At 39.4% G+C, this 23,859-nt stretch overlaps 2 long non-coding RNA genes across 24 annotated transcripts in view; one reads left to right on the top strand and one right to left on the bottom strand.

The window, feature by feature from the left end:
- The window catches only part of LOC103543527 (uncharacterized), a 102,674-nt gene that overhangs the window by 5,912 nt on the left and 72,903 nt on the right, over window positions 1-23,859 (top strand). For 13 of the 23 annotated variants that reach the window (XR_011536477.1, XR_011536474.1, XR_011536479.1 and 10 more), the window contains exon 4: window positions 350-478. This is a non-coding gene — a long non-coding RNA (uncharacterized lncRNA). Of the gene's footprint in view, window positions 1-349; window positions 1,003-1,047; window positions 2,462-5,828; window positions 5,989-6,613; window positions 7,369-16,848; window positions 17,632-23,859 lie in introns of those variants that run through there. The other 10 variants (XR_542923.2, XR_011536483.1, XR_542926.2 and 7 more) reach the window with 7 other exon arrangements.
- LOC139081395 (uncharacterized) lies at window positions 14,863-17,037 on the bottom strand. Its single transcript, XR_011536490.1, has 2 exons — window positions 16,726-17,037; window positions 14,863-15,915 (listed from the first exon to the last, which is right to left on the bottom strand). It is a non-coding gene; the product is annotated as an uncharacterized lncRNA (long non-coding RNA).

Genomic DNA, 23,859 nt, shown 5'->3' with positions numbered 1-23,859 from the left:
CCGAGTGCTCAGCATAATCCGTTGGTGTATGGGAAATATATAGATGAATCCTATTTAGTATAACTTTACCTTAAAAAATTAGGCACTATGCTTTCTCATTATATTAAGTGACAATATATGTGTATAAAATAAAAATATAAATGAATCAGAGCATGAGACTAATTTTTTTTTTCACTAATTATGTATGTATCCACAAAGTATAAGACATAATTAGAACCCCATGCCGGTCATCCTTTACAGCATTTTGTTTTAAATTCTGAACAGTAAACATAGTAAGACGTAGTTTCCAAAAGTATTTTCGATGCCCCTGGTCTGGACCCTCACATTGATTTGAAATGTGCTGTTGCAGGTATCAGTGTCATTCAAGGACGTGAGTGTGGAGTTCCCCAGGAGGAGTGGCAGCAGATGGACTCTGCACAGAGGACCCTGTACAGAGACGTGATGATGCTGGAGAACTACAACCGCCTCGTCTCTGTGGGTGAGCAAACTTCACTCTGTGACTCCCTTTAGACTGCAAATTCTATTTTTTATTTTTTAAATGTTAATCACTTTTGTTGAGGTGTATTTAACATAAAATAAAACTTAGCACTTTGCAGTGTACAAGTGAGTGAGTTTTGAAAAATGATACAGTAGATGACCATCAGCAAAATCATGATTTAGAATAATTCTGTCATCCCAGAAAGATCCTTGGACCCCTTTGCAGTGAGTCCCTTCCCTCTGTCTCTACCTCTCAGACCTTCAGAATACTCAGTAGTCTGCTTTCTATGGCAATGGTTTTGCCTTTTCTAGACTTTCATATAAATGGAATCATAAAGTATAGACTGTCTTTTGTCTGGCTTCTTTGACTCAGCAGAATACTTTTGAGACTCCTGCATGTGTGTGAATCACTAATCTTTCTGTCCTGAGTAGGGTTCCTTTGTGTACATAAAGCACAGTTTGTTATCCTTTCAGTTGTCCACTTGGGGCAATTATAAATAAAGCTACTATGAACATTAAATGCAAGTTTTTGTGTTGATGTGTTTTCATTTCTCTTATGTAAATACCTAGGCGTGGGCTTGCTGGGTCTTCTGGTAAATTTATATGTAACTGTGTGAGAAGCTACCAAATGTGTCCAAGCTGGCTTTACTGTTTTTCATGCCTATGAATAATGAGAGTTCTTATTGCTCTCTGGTTACGAACAGATGCTTTGGTAAGTCTTACTATTTTTAACCGTTCTAGTTGGTGTCTTGTATCTTGTTGAGTTTTGATTTACATTTCCCTGGTGACTGACAGTGCTGAGCCCCTTTTTGTGTGCTTTTTTACTATTCATAATTCGCCTTGAATGAAATGTATGGTCCAATCTTTAGCCCATTTTTTTTAGTTTAGTTTGGTTTTTTGGTCTTACTATTGAGTTGAAAGTTCAGAACTTTATCAAGTATTATGTTTTGCAAACATATTTTATGCATCTCTGGCTTTCCTTTTTAAGAAGAAAATGTTTTCGGTTTTAACGTATACTTTAAAAACTTTTTATATGACATAATTATAGCTTCACAGGAATTGGCACAGCTGTAGTCTTCACAGGTTTCTCCCAACAATTATGTTTTCTATAACCATAATATAGTCTCAACACCAGTAAAGAGACACTGGTACAATGTGTGTAAATGGCTCTGTGCCATTTTATCACGTGTGGAGATTTGTGTAACCACCATCACAATCAAGATACAGAACTATTCTATCACCACAAAGGGTTCTCTTGTGCTGCCTCTTTATAATCATACCTGTTCCTCTGCCACACCTTCTCTAATCCTGCCCACTACGTATCTGCCCTTCATCTCTAATTTTGCCATTTCAGGTTATATAAACGGAATCATACAGTATTTAATGTGAGATTGAGATCCATCTAACTTATAGTGTGTATCAGTCATTTATTCTATTACTGCATAGTGTTCCACTGTGTTACTGTATCATAGTTTGTTTAGCCATTCACCTATTGAAGGATATTTTGGATGTTTCTAATTTTTGGCTATTATAAATAAAACTGCTGTGAACGTCCACATTCAGGTTTTTGTGTAAACATAAATTATTATTTCTCTGGAATAAATACCCAGGGGTGTGATTAGGGTTGTATGTTAAGTATATGTTTTGTTTGTTAAGAAACTTCCGAACTATTTTCCAGAGTGGCAGTACTATTTTGCATTTCCATCACAATTGTATGAGAAATCCAGTTACTTCCTGTCCTTTCTAGTACTTGGTATTATCACTATTTTTTGTATTTGTGGTTGTAATAGGTATATAGTGATATCTCCTCATGGTCTTAATTTGCATTTCCTTAATGGCTAGTGATGTTAAATATCTTTTCATATGTTCCTATGCTGTCTGTATATCCTTTAACAGTAAGATGTCAGTTTATGGCTTTTGTGCATTTTTTTCCATCTTTATTGATGTATAATGACAAGTAAAAATTGTGAATATTTAAGGTGTACATCTTGATGTTTTGATATATGTATACATTGTGAATTAATTGCCACAATTGAGCTAATTAACATATTTATCACCTGACATAGTTATCTTTTTTCTTTGTGGTGAGAACACTTAAGATCTCTTGGCACATTTCAAGAATACAATACGGTATTGTTAACTGTAGTCATATTGCTATACATTAGATATCCACAGCTTATTCATCTTGCATAACTGAACTCTGTACCCCTTGACCAACATCTCCCCATTCCTCAGCAAACCAGCCCCTGGAAACCACCATTCTTCTCTCTGTTTCTGAGTTTGACTGTTTAAGATTCCTCTGAGATCATGCAATATTTGTCTGTCTGTGTCTTGATTATGTTTTGGCTAACAATATTCCATTGTGTGTATGTATACCATATCTGCTTTAATCCTTCATCCATCGGTGGATATTTAGATTGTTTTTATATCTTGGCTATTGTGAATAATGCTGCAGTGAACATGGGAGTGCAGATAGCTTTTTGAGATCTTGATTTCATTTCCTTTGGATATACACCCAGAAGTAACATTGCTGGATGATAGGGTAGTTTTATTTTTAGTTTTTTCAGGAGCCTTCATACTGTTTTCCAATGGCTCTAACAATTTTCATTCCTATCACAGTATACCAGGGTTCCCTTTTCTCCACATCCTCACTGACACTTGTTGTCTTTGTCTTTTTGATAATCTCCATTTTCTAACAGGTGTGAGGTGGTATCTCGTGGTTTTGATCTGCATTTGCCTGACAATTAGTGATATTGAGCATATTTTCATATACTTGGTGGCCAAAATTGTATGGCTTCTTTTGAAAAATGTCAACTCAGTTCCTTGACTCATTTTTTAATGTGATTGTTTGCTTTTTTGCCATTCAGTTCTATGGCTTCCTTTTCTATGTTGGATATTTACCCCTTATAATAATAATTATAATTTACAAATATTTTGTCCCATCCTGTAAGTTGCCTTTTCACTCTATTGATTGTTTCCTTTGTTGTCCAGAAGCTTTTTAGTCTGATGCAATCTCACTTGTTTATTTTTGGTTTTGTTGCCTGTGCTTTTGGTGTCATATCCAAAAAAACACTGATAAGACTGAAGTCAAGGAGCTTTTTCCCTGTATTTTCTTCTAGGAGTTACCACCAATGACTTCCTTGTAACTAAACCTAATGGACACCCTTCCATCTTTGTTTCACTTGGTTTGACAGTGACTGTGGATGATGATAACTGCCTTTTGGAGATACTCTCTTTACTAAACTTTTATAACTCAGTAGTCTTGTGGTTTCCCTCCTCTGTATATTCAGTTGTAATATATTGTCTTAGATTTTACAAAGGTCCCCAAATCTCAACACTCCCAGACAGAACTTGCAGTGTTTCTCTGCAGATGCTTTTTCTATGTCCTCCAAAATGAGTGCCTCCCATCTGCATGGATGCTAAAGCTAAAGTCTCAAGCAACATCTGTGAATCTCCCCTCTCCTTCAATACCCAATCTCTCATCCCACCACCAACCAGTCAGTCGGTACTGATTGTTACAGTCCCTGAATGGCTGTCTAATATTTCTACTTTTCTGAATCCTTTCTGAAACTACCCTAGTCCAAATAACCAACTAAATAACTGGATGATCTTAATGACCTCGTGGCTCTTAGCCTTAACTTCCTGGTTTGTAAAATGAGTTAGAGATAGAATGAACACCAAGTTTCTTCCTTCTCTATATTCTGTGATTTCGGAATTTAAAACTAAGGAGAGGCTCAGGGCAAAATCAATTCCATTGCTTTAGGAGACCATCTCACTTTCTCTATTGAAATTAGCTCTGGGGGTGACCAAGATTGTGCCTCATATCCTTCCATAGCACTGGTCTTAAGGACAATCCCAGAATCTTCAAGACAACTTATAATAAGACCCTTTATCCTAAGTGGAAATCTTCCTCAGGCCATGTTTTGAGCTGTATAAAATATTTTCAAGTGAGATTGTAATGTTGTAAAAAATTTATCTACCTTATTTTGTTAATTTGTCTGAAAGCTCTAATTCTTGAAAACATGTCATGTGAAAAAAGTCCCATGTAAAGATTTAGTCCATCTTTTTTAACTACCTCTTGAGTGTCTATAAAAAACCCTGCATAACAGGAAGATGTTGATGGAGATCGGGGGGAGTGGCAGTAATGGAGGAGTTTGGTTGATTTTCAGCAGTAGTAAGGTCAAAATAAAAGCGTCATAAAAGAATAGTAAAGGATTTAAGTCAGGGCTTTCTATGGAAAATTAAAAACTATAAGCAGATGTAACAAGTTAACCGACACAGTATAGCAGACTCTACTGGTGAGTTTAATAGGCAGCCATTTTAATGGCAGAGAGTAGATTGCAAAGTGGGGAAAAGTTAGGAAACGTCAAAGGGGCAAGAGGCAGAAAAGTGAGGGGGTCCCTTCCTGCCCTGAGAATTCTTCTGGGTCTGAAGTGTGTTAGCCCAGCTGAGTGAAGACCTAGGGAGGATGTTGTAGATCCTGTAAAAGGGGCATCCATCAGCTGCGGGAAGATGTGCCATCTGTCTCCAGAGCTCATTAGCAGATTGAAAGTGGGACCCTACATTACTCTGATTAGGATTAAATTTCTAATACCAGGGATGGAACTCTCCTCTACATGAGTGGGCATTCACACAAAAACACAGACTCACCTGGTGTGGATAAAACACAAGTAACCGTTACTGCTGCCTCCCGTCTTCCCAGGACCCAGAGGGAAGGAAAAGGGAGGTTCTCCAGCAAAGTGTGGAGTTAAGGGCTGGAGTTTTCCAGCCAAGCTGAGTGCAGGTCCCACGAATGGGGGAGAAGTGCAATGCCATCTTTCTGGCAGCCTGAGACCTTGGGAAAACTGAGTCCTTCTAGTCTGGTTAGGGAAGACACAGTACTTCCAAGCCACTGCAGCAGGGCAACAGCAGTGTCACAGATCAGATGAGGATCATGTTACCTCAGGGCCTCCCAAGGAGAGAGCCTTTGTGCTCCTACCATTTCTTGGGATAACTGGTTCCTGGCCTTTTGGAACACACCCAGTCATACCAGGGCTAGGCTACTCAGGAAAAGTAACTTACCAGTCCCTTTAAAATATGTGACTTAAAGCTATCTACAGTTTTATATTTTAAATAGATTGTTGGAACTTCATTTCAAACTGCTCCCTTGTAAAACTGTTTCAGATAGCTTTAAATCCAAGGAAGTGTCTTTCAAACTCTTTTGACAGCAACTCACAAAAAAAAATGCAGTATTTTTTATCATAAACCAGTACACACACAACTAGTACAGAAATATTGTAACTTTCTTTCCCCTTATTACATGTGATGCACTCTAATATGATCTGTTCCATTTTGTTTCATTGTTTTTTAAGTGCTTGTCACAACACCCAGAAGTATTTCATAATCCGTTCATGGCTCAAGACCTGAGGTTTGAAAAACACTCTTCTAAAATTATGGGTTCCAGATATTCTAGCTGGTAGCCTTGTGTGCAAATTTTTTAATGGATCATTAAAATGTATCATCAAAAATCGGTATTTTCTGAAGAATCCTCAGTCCCTGTAGAGAGCACTATCTTGGGAATTCCAATAATAACTCACTAGATGAGTAACCATGGTTTCCTTTGTAGAACTGAGATGTCAGCTCAACACTGAGTACATGTGGCATAAAATCAGAGTTGGAAAAGGAGGACCATCACCAAATGCAATGTATGTTCCTCTGGAAAACCCAAAGCAGCCTAGAGTGAAGTATGGGGAACAAAACAGAAAAAAAAAAAAATAATGGAGAAAAGGTCAAGCTTGCAACTTCTATTTCCAGGCTTCACAAGGTACACTGGTACTTTCCAACCCTGAGAGACAAGGTGATGTTTAGGATGACTCCACTAATCATGTGGCCTTGAGTATCTCAGCAGATGTCAGTTAAGTCATTTAAAAGGATAACTTAACTTAAATTATTTCATCCTAATTATGAAAAAGTCGTAAATTCAAATAAGCAGGGTAATTTACTTCTATTTTGATTTAAAAAATTTTTCAGTTGCTTGGTTTCTCAGATCAGAGTAAATGGGTAATGGTACCAGTTATATGAATTTGACTCAAATTTAAATACACATATGAGCTGGATTAAAGTTCTTATTTGATATGCACATTAACATTTGTACTAGAGTTTCAGTTGGGAAGAGGGTGGTGTAGGAGGACTCTGAACTCACCTTCTCTCATGGACACAACAAATTTACAACTACTCTTGGAACAGTTACGCCTGAGAGAGAACTGGAAACTGGATAAAAAGTACCCCCACAACAAGGGATCACGCTGTCTCAGTTGGAAGACGCAGAAATTCCTTTCTGGAGAGGAAAAAGCCACATTTTAGCTCTGGCACTCCATGGCTGGAAGCAGTCTTAAGGTATGGAGTTTTCCCTGGAGGAGCAGGGGAATCTGAGCTGGAGAGCTTTAGCACACTAAGTGGCTTTTGAACTCAGTGCACCCAAGATGAGTGTAATAATATCTAACTTTGCTGGCTATTAACAACAATGGGGAATACCCTAGAAAAGCTGTTGAGCAGAAGAGAAAGGAAACCCTCCTCTTAAAGGGCCAATGCACAAATTCACCCATTTCAGAAAGCAACCTAAAATCACTGGAAAGAAAGGCGCACAGTCTTTTAGTGAAAAAAGACTCACTTGATAGGCTCTGGGTGCCTGAGAAGCAGGAGGCAGCTGGAACCACCTCCCCAAGGACTCAGACATTGGCAGCAGAAATTATTGTGACCTAGGACAAGGATGCTGGCACATGCTGGCAGATGCCATTGGAGTTCTTCCCCAGGCCTGTTAGTGCAGGCTTTGGCCTCACCCACTATAGCACCAATTTCACTCTGCTTACAATTCTCTGGATCCTTTCAATGTAAGAACATGTGTTTATTCAATCCTAGAAGTTTTTTTCTGTTCCTTTGATAACCTTTGATTATTGCTTAGTCTGGAAATCTAATCAGATGAATGTTGGACCAGCTTCCATGTCTGCCCGTGATGGAGTAATAAGGACTGAATTTATGTTCTTGCCTTAAACCAGAAAACTGGGCAAGATATGAAATGATGGTTTCTACACATTGGGTAATAGAATTTAGAACTATTATCCCTGAGAAAGATGAAACAAATGGGGTGAGACTTGTGATTGGCCCAGTTTACCACCAGCAGGCAGTTTCCAGGCCATAGTGTAGGGAGGATGTAGTCAAGATTGCCAATGTAGTCATTTGACAATCTTGCTGAGTTGAGGAGATAGAAGTCAGAGTTTGGGGAGGTACCGTTGCCCACCTGTCAGATTATAAATTTTAAAAATTATGACCACACTTTATGTTGATAGGACTGTGGGGAAGCAGGCACCCTCACACATGCTGCTGGGAATGTAAACTGGTAAAACCCTTTTGGAAAGAAACTTGGGCATATTTTAGAAAACCACCTATACACTTACCTTTTGAACCTCCAGCTTACCCAGGGCAGGGACCCTCCCTCTGGGCTATCTCCACCCAATAGGAAGCCATCAGGCAACTTCTGGGTCCATGTAGGTGGGATGTATGGGATCTCTGCAGCTGGGAGTGAGTGTTTCTGCCTGTGTGGCAGGGCGTGTGCAAAGGGCAGGTCATGCACAAGGGATGAGCCTGCACTGGTTGAGTGTGTGGCACCTCTGCAGTAGGGCCAGTGGATCCACTTCAGTGAGGCAGGGCATACGCATGGGACAAGACAGCACTTAGAGGGTGTGTTGGCCTGCAGGTGTTGATGCTTGTCAGTTGCAGCAGACTTGTGCTTCTCAAACAGCCACATAAGGGATTGGCCCCACCTTCCAAAGCCTGAAACAATTGGGTGCAGCCATACCTGGGGCCGACCCCACCCAACTGCAATCCTGAGAGAGCTGACAACAGCCTTGCAGCCTGGAGGCCTGCAGCAATTATAAGTCTCTGAGCCTAGCAATCAGCCATGCTAGGGGCCTACTCCCTTAACCGAAAAAGTGCAGCAGGAATGTGCTATTAGATCTTCCAGCCAATTGTTCTGGGACTCCCCATGCCCAGTAAAGTGCCTGAAGGCTCCATAGCAGCTGCACGTGGCTGAGCATTACAACCAGCCAGCCATGGGGACAGCATAGCTTCTGCATGGATCTGCAGGAAGAGCAACCCTGACACAACAGAAGGGCACATGTAGCCCACACAGGGGACAGTCCTCGAACACTTGGTACTGGTGAGGAGGGGAAAACACATTTCTGGGCTTCATAAGGCATCCTTTACATAAGGACACCAATCCAAGATTGGGAGACATAGCTGATCTACCTAATAAGTAGATGTAAGCACAGAGAAAGAGGCAAAATGAGGAGACAAAGGAAAATGTTCCAAATAAGGGAACAGGACAAATCCTCAGAAAAAGAACTAAAGGTAACAGAGATAAACAGTCTGATAAAGAGTACAAATTAATAGTCATAAGGATACTCACTGATATTGGGAGAAGAATGGATGAACTCACTGAGAACTTCAACAAAAAATTGAAAAATATAAAAAACAACCAATCAGAACTGAAGAATACAATAATGGAAATGAAAAATTCACTAGAGAGCATTTTTAGCAGAGTAGATGATATAGAAGAATGGATCAGCAAGCTGGATGAAAAACTAGAGGAAGTCACCCAAGCTGAACAGAAAAAAAAAGAAAAAGAAAAAGAATGAAGACAGTGTGAGGGACCCCTAGGACAACATCAAGTACACTAACATCCATATTATAGATATCCCAGAAGGACAAGAGATAGAAAGATGAGGAGAGAATCTATTTGAAGAAATAATAGTTGAAAACTTTCCTAACGCAAGGAAAGAAACAGACATCCAGGCATGGGAAGCCATGAAGAGCACCAAACAAGATGAACCCAAAGAGGCCCACTCCAAGAAACATTATAATTAAAATGTCAAGAATTGAAGAGATACCTAAAAGCTGCAAGAGAAAAGGAACAAGTGACATACAAAGGAAACCCCATAAGGCTATCAGCTGACTTCTTGGCAGAAACCTTACAGGCTAGAAGGAAGTGGTGTGATATATTTAAAGTGCTGAAAGGGAAAAACCTATAGCCAAGAAACTCTACCCAGCAAGGTTTTAACTCAGAATGGAAGGAGAGAGGAGTTTTCCAGACAAGCAAAAACTAAAGGAGTTTATCACCAATGACTACCCTTACAAGAAATGCTAAAGGGACTTATGTAAGTGGAAAAGAAAGACCACGAATAGGAATAGGAAAATTATCAAAAAAATCTCCAAAAATCATTGGTAAAGGAAAATATACAGTAAAAGTAGCAGATCAACCACCTATGAAAAGAATATGAAGATCAAGATACAAAAGTACAAAAATTATCAATCTCCATGATAAGTTGGTAATGGACATATATACACAAAAAAGAAGTTAAATATGATATCAAGAACATAAAATGTGGGAGGAGGGGAGTAAAAGAGTATAGCTTTTAGCAAGAGGTCAAACTTGAGACTTTCAACTTTAATATATATAGAGTGCTGTATATGTAGGTTATAATGTATGGACCTCACGATAATCACAAACCAGAAACCTATAATAAATACACAAAAAATTAAGATAAAGGAAACCAAGCATAATACTAAAGAAAGCCATCAAACCGCAACGGAAGAGAGCAAGATAAGAAAGCAACAGAGAAGAACTACTAAAACACCCAGGGAATAAGTAACAAAATGGCAATAAGTACCTACTTTTCAATAGCTATGTTAATGTCAATGAACTAAATGCTTCAATCAAAAGACATAGGGTGGCTGATAGGATGAAAAACAAGACCCATATGTATGCTGCATACAAGAGACACACTTCAGACCTGCAGACACTGGCATACTGAAAGTGAAGGGATGGAAAAAAAAATATTCCACACAAATGACAATGAAAAGAAAGCTGGGGTAGGAATACTTATACCAGACAAAGTAGACTTTAAAACAAAAAGTGTAACAAGAGACAAAGAAAGGTACTACATAATGATAAAGGGAACACCCAGCAAGATGACATAACACTTGTAAATATCTATGCACCCAGCATAGGAGAACCTAAATATATAAAGGAATTATTAACAGATAAAAGGAGAAATAGACAGCAACATAGTAATAATAGGGGATCTTTAACACTACACTTACCTCAATGGATAGATTGTCCAAACAGAGGTCAGTAAGGAAACATTGGCCTTAAATGACACATTAGACCAGATGGACTTAGGAGATGTATACAGAACATTCCATGAAAAACCACAGAATATTCAAATGCGCATGGAACATTTTCCAGGATTGACCACATATTAGGCTCAAAACAAGTCTCAATAAATTTAAGAAGATTGAAATAATAACAAGCATCTTTTCTGACCATAACAGTATTAAACTAGAAATCAACTACTGGTATAAAATTGGAAAACTCACAAATATATGGAGATGCAACAGAATGCTACTGAACATCTATTGAGTCATCAAAGAAATCAAAAAGTATCTGAAGACAAATGCAAATGAAAACATGACGTAATGAAATGATGGGATACAGCAAAAGTGGTTCTATAGGAAGTTTATAGCAATACAGGCCTTCCTCACCAAACAAGAAAAATCTCAAAGAAACAGTCGAACAGTGTGCACTTAAAGGAACTGGAAAAAAAGAACAAAGCCCCAAATCAGTAGAAGGAAGGAAATAATAAAAATCAAAGCAGAAATAAATGAAATAGAAACAAACATTAGGAAAAAAACCTATGAAACAAAGAGCTGGTTCTTTCGAAAAATAAATAAAATTGACAAACCTTTAGCTAGACTAACCAAGAAAGAAAGATAGAAAGCTCAAACAAATAAAATCAGAAATGAAAAAGGAGAAATTACAACAGACACCTCAGAAATACAAAGGATTATAAGAGATTGTTACAAAAAGGTATACGCCAACAAATTGGATAATCTAGAAGAAATGGATGAATTCCTAGAATCATACAACCTTCCAAAACTGAATCAAGAAGAAATAGAGAATTTGAGTAGACCAATCACCAGTAAGGAGATTAAAATAGTAATGAAAAACTTCCAAAAAAATAAAAGTCCAGGACCAGATGGCTTTACTGGTGAATTGTAGCAAACATTCAAAGAAGAATTAATACCTATCCTCAAAATCTTCCAAAAAATTGAAGAGGATGAGAAGATTCCTAACCCCTAATCTGCAAAGCCAACATCATGCTGATACCAAAGCCAGACGAGGACAACACAAAAAAGAAAATTACAAGCCAATATTACTGGTGAACATCAATGTAGAAATGCTCAACAAAATGCTAGCGAACTGAATACAGCAATACATTAAAAAGATCATACACCATGATGAAGTGAGATTTATTCCAGGGATTCAGGGATCGTTCAACAGCTGCAAATCAATCAACGTGATACACAACATCAACAAGATGAAGAATAAAAATTACCTTATCATTTCAATAGACGCAGAGAAAGCATTTGACAACAAGTAGCATGCATTCATGATAAAAACTTTGAATAAAATGGGAGTAGAAGGAAAGTACCTCAACATAATAAAGGACATATATGACAAACCCAGCAAATACCCTTCTCAAAGGAGAAAAACTGAAAGCTATCCCTGTAAGAACAGGAACCAGACAAAGATGCCCACTTTCACCACTCTTATTTAACGCAGCATTGGAGGTTTTAGCCAGAGCAATAAGGCAAGAAAAAGAAAGAAGAGGGATCCAAATTGGAAACAAAGAATTGAAACTCACTATTTGCAGAAAACATGATTTTATATATGGAAAACCCTAAAGAATCCACAAAAAACTTTTAGAAATGATAAATACAGTAAAGTTGCAGGATACAAAATCAGTTGCATTTCTATACACTAACAATAAAGTGGCAGCAGGTGAAATTGAGAATACAGTCCCATTTACAATTGCAACAAAAAGTAAAATACCCAAGAATAAATTTATTGAGGTGAAAGGCTTGTACACTGAAAACAATAAAACATTGTTGAACGAAATTGAAGAAGACACAAAGAGAAAGGTATTCCATGCTCTTGGATTGGAAGAATTAACATAGTTAAAATGCCCATACTTTGTAAAGCAATCCGCAGATTCAATGCAATTCCTATCAAAGTTCCAACAACATTTTTCACAGAAATAGGACAAGCAATCCTAAAATTCATATGGGACAACAGAAGACCCCAAACAGCCAAAAGAATCCTGAGAAAAAAGAACAAACCTGTAGTCACTCACCCTGATTTCATAATATACTACAGTCTATAGTAATGAAAACAGCATGATACTCACACAAAAACAGACATACGGATCAATGGAAGAGAATCAAGAGACTAGAAATAAACCCACGCATTTATGAATAGCTGATTTTTCAACAAGGGAGTCAAGAATATACAGTGGAGAAAGGAAAGTCTCTTCAATAAATGGTTTTGGGAAAACTGGACAAACACATGCAAAATAATGAAGTTATACCATTTTCTTACACTATACAAAAAATTAACTCAAAATGGGTTAAAGACTTCAATGTAAGAACTGAAACGACAAAAATTCTAGAAGAAAACATAGGCAATATGCTCTTCGACATCTGTCTTATCAGCATATTTTCAAATATGTCTGTTCAGGCAAGGAAAACAAAAGAAAAACAAATGGGACTACAGCAAACTAAAAAGCTGCACAGCGAAGGAAACCATCAACAAAATAAGAAGACAACATAACATTTGGGAGAAGATACTTGCAAACCTTGTATCTGATAAGGGGTTAATATCCAAAATATATAACTAATTCATACATCTCAATAGCAACAAAACAACCCAATTAAAAATGAGCAAAAGTGGCTGGCCTGGTGGCGGCAGTGGTTAAGTTTGCACATTCCACTTCAATGGCCCAGGGTTCACCAGTTCAGATCCTGGGTGCAGACCTACACACCACTTGTTAAGCCATGCTGTGGCAGGCATCCCACATATAAAATAGAGGAAGATGGGCACAGATGTTAGCTCAGGGCCAATCTTCTGAGCAAAAAGAGGAGAACTGGTGGCAGATGGTAGCTCAAGTCTAATCTTCCTCAAAGGAAAAACAATTTAAGAATAGAATAGATCTGCCATACAATCCAGCTATTCCACTGGGTATTAATCCAAAGATCCAAAGAACATGACAACACAAATGCATAAAGATATATGTACCTCCATGTCCAATGCAGTATTATTCACAATAGTAAAGACTTGGAAGCAACCTAAGTGCCCATCAAGGGACAAATGGATAAATATTAGTATATATACACAATGGAATACTACTCAGCCATAAAAGATATGAAATCTTGCCATTTGCGACAACACAGATGGATCTTGAGGGTATTATGCTAAGTGAAATAAGTCAGAGGAAGAAAGTCAAACACTGTCTGATTTCACTCATAAATAGAAAATAAAAGCAACAAGCAAACATATAGATACAGAGATTATAGATTGGCGGTTACCAGAGGGGAAGGGGGGAGGCAGGAGGGTGAAAGGGGTGGCTGGGCCCATATATATAGTGATGCATGGTAATTAATCTTTGGGTAGTGAACCTAATGTGGTCAACACAGAAATTGAAATATGATGTACACTTGAAATTTACATAATGTTGTAAACCAGTGTTACCTCAATAAAAAAATAAATAGAAAAGAAAAGTAAAACATTTTCACTAGTGTAGGGAACCACATTCAAGACATGAAACAGGCCAGCCCCGTGGCCAAGTGATTAAGTTCGCATGCTCTGCTGTGGCAGCACAGGGTTCACTGGTTCGGATCCTGGTCATCAAGCCGTGCTATGGCAGCATCCCATATAGAAGAACCAGAATGACCTACAACTAGAGCATACAACTATGTGCTGGGGCTTTGCGGAGAGAGGCAAAAAGAAATGAAGATTGGTAACAGATGTTCGCTCAGGGCCAATCTTCCTCACCAAAAATCATACCTTAAAAAAAAAGCAGAAAAAATAAAAACACAGGAAACAGGGTCAGGTCCTTGAAAACCAAAGAAGGTTGTCACTAAAGTGCCTTTATGAGAATCTAGCAACAGAATGAGTCCCCAAAATCTGTTATACAAGCTATTCCGTAGGAAGCGTGAGGTAGATCTCACTAGTAAAGCCAACAATATGGAAGCTTATGAGATTATCAAAGGAAATATTCTATAAATAATAAAAACATTCAGTTTTAGGAAGCAGTGTGATAAGCTTTGGCATGTTTGCACTTAGGAGCATAGGACTTTCATAGGAAGGAAAGAAATGGAAATTTATTGAATATCTATGTTTTGTCAGGCATCACTAAATACTTTCAAATACATTATAGCATTGGAAACTAGGAATCAGAGATGTTAAATAACTTGCACTAGATCACACAGTGATAAATGACAGAACTAGAATTTAAACTCCATCTTCTGATTACACATCATTTATTTTCTTCATATTGATATCATGTTATCCTGAACCAGTACTCAAAATATGATAATTAAAATACTTTCTTAAACATTTCCTACGATTTCTGATCAAGCCCAATTCAGATTGTGGTTTCAAATCCAATGAGTAATAAAGTGATCTTTAATTAAAAGAAAAAAGGTATATGAAAAATATACGTGCATGCTAAGTGGCACATGAATCTTTCAAACATTTGATGAAATATTCTTTTTTTCTCATGTAAGGATGAAAGAAGTTATGTATTCTTATGTAACAGACTACACCAAAGTGTAGAAGCTTAAAACAATCATTTACTCTTGTCTCTTTGTGTTCTGTGGATCGGCTGTGGTTGGCTGGACATTTCTTGCCTGGGGTCTCCTAGGAAGTACAGTAAGATGCCAGCTAGGACTGCAATCATCAATAGGCTCAGTTGGTCTTGGTGTTAAAAGATGGTTCACCCCTGTGATGGCAGGGGCTGCTGGTTATTATCTTACTTGGGGCTGCCAGCTGGAGGGCCTACATGTGGCCTCTCCATGTGACTTGAGCTTCTCTCAGAGTGATGGCTGGGTTCCAAAAGAAAGCGTCACAGGAGAAAATGTTCCAAAAGACCCAGGCTTCTTATAGTCTAGCCTCAGAAGTCCCAGAAAGTCACTTCCACAGCATCCTATTGGTTGAGCCAGTCACTGAGGCCTAGGGGGAGGGATGTAGACCCCACCTTTTGATGTGAGAAACAACAGACAATAAGGGAGGGAAGGAGACTGCCCATCTCACCTTAGTCTTTTGGTTCCCATCCTGTCATCTCTATCCAACTGAGATAGAAGGGGAAATATATAATACAAATACAGTAACACAAATTATTGTGTGGTATTTTCTCCATCTTTTTGGCACTGTCTTTTTCTCTGGAAACACAGCACTTCTTGAATGAATGAATGAATGAATGAATGAAAAAGTCTCTGTCTCTCCCTTTCCCATTCTACTCTTTTCTTCCCTCATCACCTTTCTTCTCTTTGCTTTCCTGCTTTCTAAGATAAAGATAAAAGGTTAAGAAAATAATTTTTTTAAGCAGCAACATTTTCTAATCAGTTAGTAAATCTTATGGTTGATTTCCACCCAGACCTCCCATTTGGTATCTGCCTGACTGATTCAGTCATCATCCTGTATAGGAAGGTAATAACAGAATTCGTTTAAATACAGGTAAAAGAAAGAAAGGGGGGAAATGGGAAAGAAAATGTAGATTATCAAGGGAAGAAGGAAAATATAAATAGGAAGTGAAACGAGTCAGGAAGACTGAAGAGTACTAAACCCAAGTGGCTGGAAAGACAAAGAGAAAGAAGCCAAATTCTCCCCTTATAATGCTGCATCCATCCTGCCTTCCTTTCCAATCCATTGCCACCATCACCAGCCTAGTCTAACATTCTTTATTAATGCCTGAAATATTCCTGTGTCATCTTGCCTAATCTCCCTGGCTAGGGTCTTTATCCCCTTAGAAACCATCAAAAACACTATTTCCCTCATGGTGTTCCAAATTTAAAGAAAAAAAAAAACACTAAGTGACTGCTGACGGATAAAGTCCAATATAGGCATTTTAAGGATCTTCATAATCTGGCCTAGCCCTCCTTGCCAATCTTGTTACTCAAGTCTCCCCTACATGAAACTATCAGCTCAGCCAGGGCACTCAACTCACTGTATCCAAATACACAGAAAAGTGAGCCTAGATCTCAATATTTATTACATCATGAAAAATATGAAACCTAAATCAAGGAAAATAATAACAAAAATATGTTTCACAAAGCAGTGTGGGAGCATTGTAGGTTTATAATTATAGCACTTACGGTCCAGATCACTTCTCACGAATAACGGCCTTCTCCTTTTTGTCTTCTGTCCTTTGCTCTGTCGGATCCTATCACTGGGAGCTTTGCTGTTGCTCTCTGCCTTCCCAAATCCTGTCTCACCAGGATGTACAAGAAGAGCTCTTGTTTGTGGAAACTGACAGTAGCTGATTAATCTGGAAGAAGTGTGATTAGCAGGATTATTCTGGACCTGAAGTACCTTGTTAATGCTACAGCATCTGATTGCCTTCTCTGTGGAGACCAAGACACCCAAGTTCCATTTCAGTTTTTATTCTGTACATTTGTTCAGTATACAGTAGTTTAAAGGAAATTTCACCCCAGTTTGGTAGATAATTCAATCAGCATCCAATCATTTGTCCAACTTTGATTTGCAGTAATTACAAACAGTAATTACAGAAACAGTTAAAAACATCATTGCTAATATAACTCTTTGGGAGCCTGATATAAATGGGATTTTTAGAAAATAGGATATTTGAAGATAATGATGGGTGCAGTCTATGATCAAACATTTTGTGTTGAGAGAAGTTTATTGTCAGGTAACTAAAATTATAGATGCTATTTTGAAAGTATAGACTTTAGCGGACAGAGGAATAGGGTTTTTGAGCAAAGCATAAATTAGGAATAATTGCAGTGATGATTATGGAATGCTAACATCTGTTTCATCATGATGAGCTGTCTCCTTCAAAGTTCCATTGAGTCCAGGAAAGCATTAGTGTAAGATCAAAGGCAGCTTTGGGAAGAATGCCTTTGAAGTATTAAGGAGTAGAGTGACTGGCGGTTAGTGAACATAAAAGTAGATTAAAGAGTAAGTGTCATGATCACCAATAGAAATTGTACATTTCAAAACAACTTATTAAAAAAACCTAGCTTTCTTTTTTATACGTCCAATGCTGAATGTGCACGCAGTTGTTGTTTTTCTCTTTTAATCTATTTTGATTCCAAAACTGGGTAAAACTAAACTTCTTAGAAGAGTTTATAAAGGTGGTAAAATAAGGAGAAGTAAAAGATTATCAGACGAGAGTGAAGGCATCTGGGGCAATGTCAACTTTATATGACTTGACGTGGGTGGTGGGTCTATGGGTCCTTTCTCTTTAGCTGTGTTTTATGCATTTTGCTATTTATGATGCAGTTATGTAGAAAATCCACTGATAGTAATGCAGTGTTCACCTTGGACAGTTCATTAGCCCCTTGGTGTCTGTCATGCCATAAGCATGACTTTGCTCACATTCCCTTTTGCCCACATGAGCAACTGTGCATTAAGAGATGACTTCTTGTTTTCTAGAAGTGAGCCTGATGTGGCCCCCGGTGATATTTCAAAACAGTCCTTTGTGAATGGGCATAAGATATCCTTCTTCAGCCAAGGATCAAGTCTTACAGTTTGTATTATTTAAAGTACCTGATGCAGTGCTACATAACTAGTGTGCATGCATCCATTCGTTTGACAGATATTTATTGACTCACCTACCAGCTGAATCCCTGGGAAGCTAGAGCAGTTTGCCAATTAAAATGGTTAAATTGCATTTGATAAGTGCTATAAAGATACCAGTGATTCAGCAATTTCCCCTAGCTATCAGATTTATTTTGGCTAATAGATATCACTTACTCTCACACTCATTTGAGTCTTACAAAGGGATGCTGGAAGATAATTGACCAGTTAGAAGGTGGAGACTTAATAAAAATGGAAAAAATCAGCGACAGGAGGGATGAAAGCAGCAGAGGAAGAACGAGGCAGAGACTGGACTGCTAGCAAGGCCTCAGTGCCCTGCACAGTTTAAATGGAGCCACATATTCTTCCTGTTTCCTTCCGTGCTCTTTGCTTGATCCCTTCTCTTGCCCACACCCTCGCCTGGAGGAGTCAAGCCCAGCATGGTCCCAGGAGTCAGGTCAAAGCCAGGGAAAGATCCTGGGATCAAAACTTGGCTGAGTAGGGTGAAAGCTTCTGAGCAGCCAGAAGTAGAAAGAGCAAGAAGATAAATGCAACCCATTTTCGAAGGAGTGCCAAAAGTGACAAGCAAGAAATCCAAAATACTGATCAAGTCCAAAGGGGGAGCACAGAACCAGACACTGGGAGGAGAAGAGGAGTCAAGCAAGTCAATGCCAGGTAAAAACAGAAATAGAGACTTGAAAAAAAAATAAAGCACAGTGAAATGAAGGGTCCAAGACAATGATTGGGTACGTTCCTTGGGGCTCGATACTGGATTTTGTTGAGTATGGTTTAGCTTAATTTAAAAGCACAGGCTTTGAGCAAGTACCCTCCCTCCTATGACTTTATCTCCCACCTGATTGACAGTCCATTATCACCAAGGCATTAAAAACACTTACCAAACAAGATCTGGAGGCCCTTTAGGCAGTCCTGCTAACAAACCAACTTAGTCCAGACTGATTTGGCCATCGCGATGATAACCACATCTGAGGACAGTTTTCTCTGGATTCCTCCATTGACTATGTTGGAAACAAAACACTTGAAGAAATAGGCTGCTTAAATAAATGGTTCAGGTCTGAGCACCCTGAGACGCTGGTAAATGGAAATGCCTCACTTGCCAGCAGGAAACTGACTGAGCACTTACCATGTCCCATGCAGCATGGTCGCCCAGAGGGCTTTAATAGAATATTCCAGTGTATTTACCTATTTTTTTAAAGATTGGCACCTGAACTAACAACTGTTGCCAATCTTATGTTTTTTCCCTGCTTTTTCTCCCCAAATCCCCTGAGTACATAGTTGTATATTTTTAGTTGTGGGTCCTTCTAGTTGTGGCATGTGGGACACCACATCGGCATGGCCTGACAAGCAGTGCCATGTCCACGCCCAGGATCCGAACCAGTGAAACCCTGGGCCGCCCAAGTGGAGCGCGCAAACTTAACCACTCGGCCGTGGGGCCAGCCCCTGTATTTAACATTTTAAAGTTAACATTTAAAGTAAAATGTTAAGTTAAAGTTAAAAAATCAATTAGATTTTTTTGAGGATCTTGATCCTCCCCCACCCAACTTAAAACATAATCTCCTAAACACTAGGATTATCTTGCCATTTTCTTTTTAACTCCCCTCATTTCTAGTCAAGCGTCAAAACGTGAAGTCTGCGCTGCGGGTTCATAGCACCTCAGAGACCATCTTGATTCTCGCTGCCCCACAGTGAGAAAGTGACCTGCTCGGTCAACATGGAGCAGTGTTTACTATCTGCCTTAAAATAAGTGTTTTCTTTTTTTTATTGTCTTTTCTTCCTTTCTGCTTTTCAGAGAAAAAGCAACCACAATTGGACCTTCTCTGCTATGTCACCTACCCTCCACAGGCACCCTATAATAGCTGAGCCAGGACTTAACAAAGGAGTTGGGGGGTGTGCATGTGTCACACAATGTGATTGCCAATGTGGGGTGGGGGACAGGAAAGAATGATTAGACACATGCATATTTATATCAAAGAGATGTTAGGACCCACAAAAAGGAATTCTTTTTTGTGACGTTAATTTTATATTTTGGGGAGAGTTTTGGGGGGACAAGAGAAGAGCTGTTGGGGGTGGATTCATATCTCTGTGTGAGGAAGCTCAGCTATGAAGACAGCTCAAGTCTCTCTGGGCATTGGTATATTTCTTTCGAGAAAGGAGAAAATGAAATGCCCATCCCGCCTCCTCCCTCCCCACTTCCTTGGTGCCCTTCCAAGGTAGGGCCCCTTCGTGCTGGCTGCTCAGTCCTCCCCCGGGGGAGGCTTTCCAAGGCCAAGAGGGCCAGAGGGAGCTCCTGCCAGAGATGCTGCTGATCCAGCTCCTTCTCACCCTACTTTCCATCTGCCGGGGCTTTTGGTGGCAGCGCCTTGTCCTGACAAGGTTAGAATCTTATAGGGGATGACATGTGCACCAGCAAGCGTCCAGTTGGTTCACCAGTTACCCTCTGCCTGTGCTGGGCTGTGACGTGCCATTGTCTTCCTGCTCCCATTTTACACTTCACACACCAGCTTTCTCTCTGGACAGTTAGTTGATCACGAACCACTTTGAATATCAGGACCATCGGCTCATTTATTTTTTGTTTTAGACGATGGTGCTGGTGTGCTTAGGGAGCAGACGTGTTGATTTCCACACTTGCTGAGACATCTGAATGTGAGCTGCCTATTACGGTGCTGACTTTAATGAAGGGTTCTTACTGTGATCGTTATTCAGCATTTATGTTGCTCCTCACAACAACCCATTATTCTGTAGAGCAGCTGCCAAAGTGATCAGTATTAGCAACCCCTAATATAGAGTCAATAACTCCAAGGGTCCTGGAGAGCTTTTAGGGATAGCCCCAAAAGGACACAAAGTGAATAACCACAGAACTGTGCCTGGCCTGAACCCCCTGTGACTGGACTGGACCCCCCTCCCTCTGGCATACTTGGCGAGTTCACTCATTCCATCATCTGGTTAGCAGACCTGCACAGGGTGGGCTCCTCTCTCAGGTTGCAGCTCAAATGCCCTGAGATGCCTTCCTTGGCGACCTTATCTACAACAGCATCCCCTCCTCAAGGCTCTATCACATTCCTGTGTTTATGGACTTCACAGATCTTAATGCTACCTGAAGGTATCTTGTTTGTGTGTTTATGTTCTTCTTGTTGTCTGTCTGCACCATTCAGGAAGATCATCTCCATGATGGTAGCAGTCTTGCCTGGGTTGTGCTTTGCTATATCCGTCCTCTTTGTTGAAAGTATCTGGCATACAGTAGGTGCTCAATAATGCTTGTTGAGAGAATGACTGTGACAAGAGCCCTGTAAATACTGTTACGTATAATTTCCTTTGCCTTTTCATCTCTTTCTGGACTTCCTGGCCATAGTCACATACACAGTCAATTATTCTTAATTACCCTGGAGCTAATGATCTAGTTTGTGGATGGCCCAGATCCTTGGCTTGCTTCCTCCTGTGGCTTCCTCTCCTCTGGAGATTCCTACAGATCTTTCAGTCATTTCTGGCCTTAGTTGAGTGGGGTCAAGAAGAGAGTAGGGTGATGAAGATCCTATTACTGGTTTTACTGGGTCTAATAGATTTGGAAAGGTACAAAGTTGAAATTATTGATTCTAAGATTTCTTTTTTGCCTTATTTGTAGATTTAAAAAAAAAAAAATCTGTTTTATATATGCAGAACAGTGGAGAGAGCTTTGAACAAGTTAAAAGCACTGTATAAATGTAAAATATAACTATCTGTGCTTGTAGTACCATTAACCTTAGTAATTGAGAGTTGATTGTACATTTAAGGTTTAATTAGTTTTGATAGAACAGTAGCTCACACTTTTCTAATGGGTAGGGCTAGACAAAGGTTTAGAAGATATGCCTTTGGTTGCTTTCATTTTTCAACCATCAAATCATGATAAAGTTTGAAGTCCCTTCAAAGCCTAATGTACACCTGAAATTACACAGTTATACTATGACCTCAATATGACCTCAATAAAGTAATTTTTTTTTTGGAGGAAGATTAGCCCAGAGCTAACTACTGCCAATCCTCCTCTTTTTTCTGAGGAAGACTGGCCCTAAGCTAACATCCATGCCCGTCTTCCTCTACTTTATACTTTATCCCGGGTGGGACACCTACCACAGCATGGCTTTCGCCAAGCGGTGCGTGTCCGCACCCGGGATCTAAACCTGCGAACCCCGGGCCGCCGAGAAGTGGAACGTGCAAACTTAACCACTGTACCACCAGGCCGACCCAGTAATTATTTTTTAAAAAGGTTGAAGTAAGACGAGGCAATAGCTCAAGTAAGAATAGACAAATGGTCCTAAACGTTTGAATTTTCTGCTTCAAATTTCAAATGATGAGAATACAGTTTCCCTAAAAGAATCTTAGGCTGATCTTGGAAGAAAGACCCCCTGGATAGTCTAAAAGTGAAGTTTTCTATTTAAAGGTTGTTATTAATATTCTTTATAACCCTATGTGCAATCAGAAAATGGGTTACCTTTTTGTTTTAAACATAAGGGATCAATGCAATACCTTATATTGGATAATGTGCTGTTGCATTTGGTCCTCACTACAACTCTGCCCATAGATATTATTGTTGCCACTTTATAGATGGAACAATGGAAGTAAAGCCATTAAGTGTCTTTCCCAAGGTTTTAGAAGAAGTCACCAAGGAGACAGTCTGGCTCAAGTCTCCTGAATCCAGTTTAATATTCCCCACAATAATGTTGGAAAATCACAAGAGAAAGGGACGACTCATTCCTAGTACTGCTGTCACACCACCGAGCTTCAACGGGCAGGCAGATGTTTTACTTTATGGTTAAATTGGCCACATTTACTCAGTGTGTACTATATCCCAGGCCCTGTGCTTTGCCCTGGGAGGATTCAGAGAAAGTAAAAGACACGTTAGACTTCCCTGGCTCTTACAAGCTGGTGGGGATGGGAGACACATGCATACAAACGGGGCTATAATACAAGGACTGGGGGGAGAGTGCGCTAAGAGATACAAAGCTCTGTGGGAGCAGGGGAGGAGCAGTATCTGAAAACTTTGCAGCAAAGGGGTCACCTTTCCTGCCAAGATGAACTTGCAATGAGCAAGATTTAACTGAGGATAGATTGAGAAGAGAGAAGAGTGGAATGGGGTGTTGACCAAATTTTACCCACCTACTAGTTTATTCAAATTTTATCTACCATGGGAAGAACCTAGGAGATAATATTTTTAAATTACTTTTAAATAGAAGTATTTGCATATTAGTTATTTAAATAGAGGTAAACACAAAAAGAACTATAATATAAATGGCTAAAGTGGTTTCTGTGGGGAATGGAACTGGGGGGATAGGAAGGATTGGGGTTGTGAGGTGGGAGAGGGCCTGTTGTGGCTCTTTATAAACCCTTCAGTACTATTTGATTTTAAAGGCACTGGTATGAATTCCTTAGAGAAATATTAAGTGGGCTTTAGAGAATGAGTAAGGTTTCTACAAGGAGAGGGAGGAGAGGGGGCATTTCTAGCAGAGGACCCAACATTAACAGAGAGAGGAGGCAGGAGAGCAGAGGGAAGAGCGGGTAACCCGTGAGCATGACAGTGTGGAACGCATCTCTGGGGATAGGGACACATGAGCTGGTGCTCGATTGCAGAAGGGCTTGGATAGAAGTACACGCACACGCACACGCACACACACACTTACGTAGTTTTTGGCAGGAAGGTAATA

The sequence above is a fragment of the Equus przewalskii genome, unplaced genomic scaffold, assembly GCF_037783145.1.
Source record: "Equus przewalskii isolate Varuska unplaced genomic scaffold, EquPr2 contig_R1908, whole genome shotgun sequence".
NCBI classification, from domain to species: domain Eukaryota; kingdom Metazoa; phylum Chordata; class Mammalia; order Perissodactyla; family Equidae; genus Equus; species Equus przewalskii.
The sequence above is the reverse complement of the archived record's forward strand: the minus strand, read 5'-3'. Positions and strand labels throughout refer to the sequence as shown.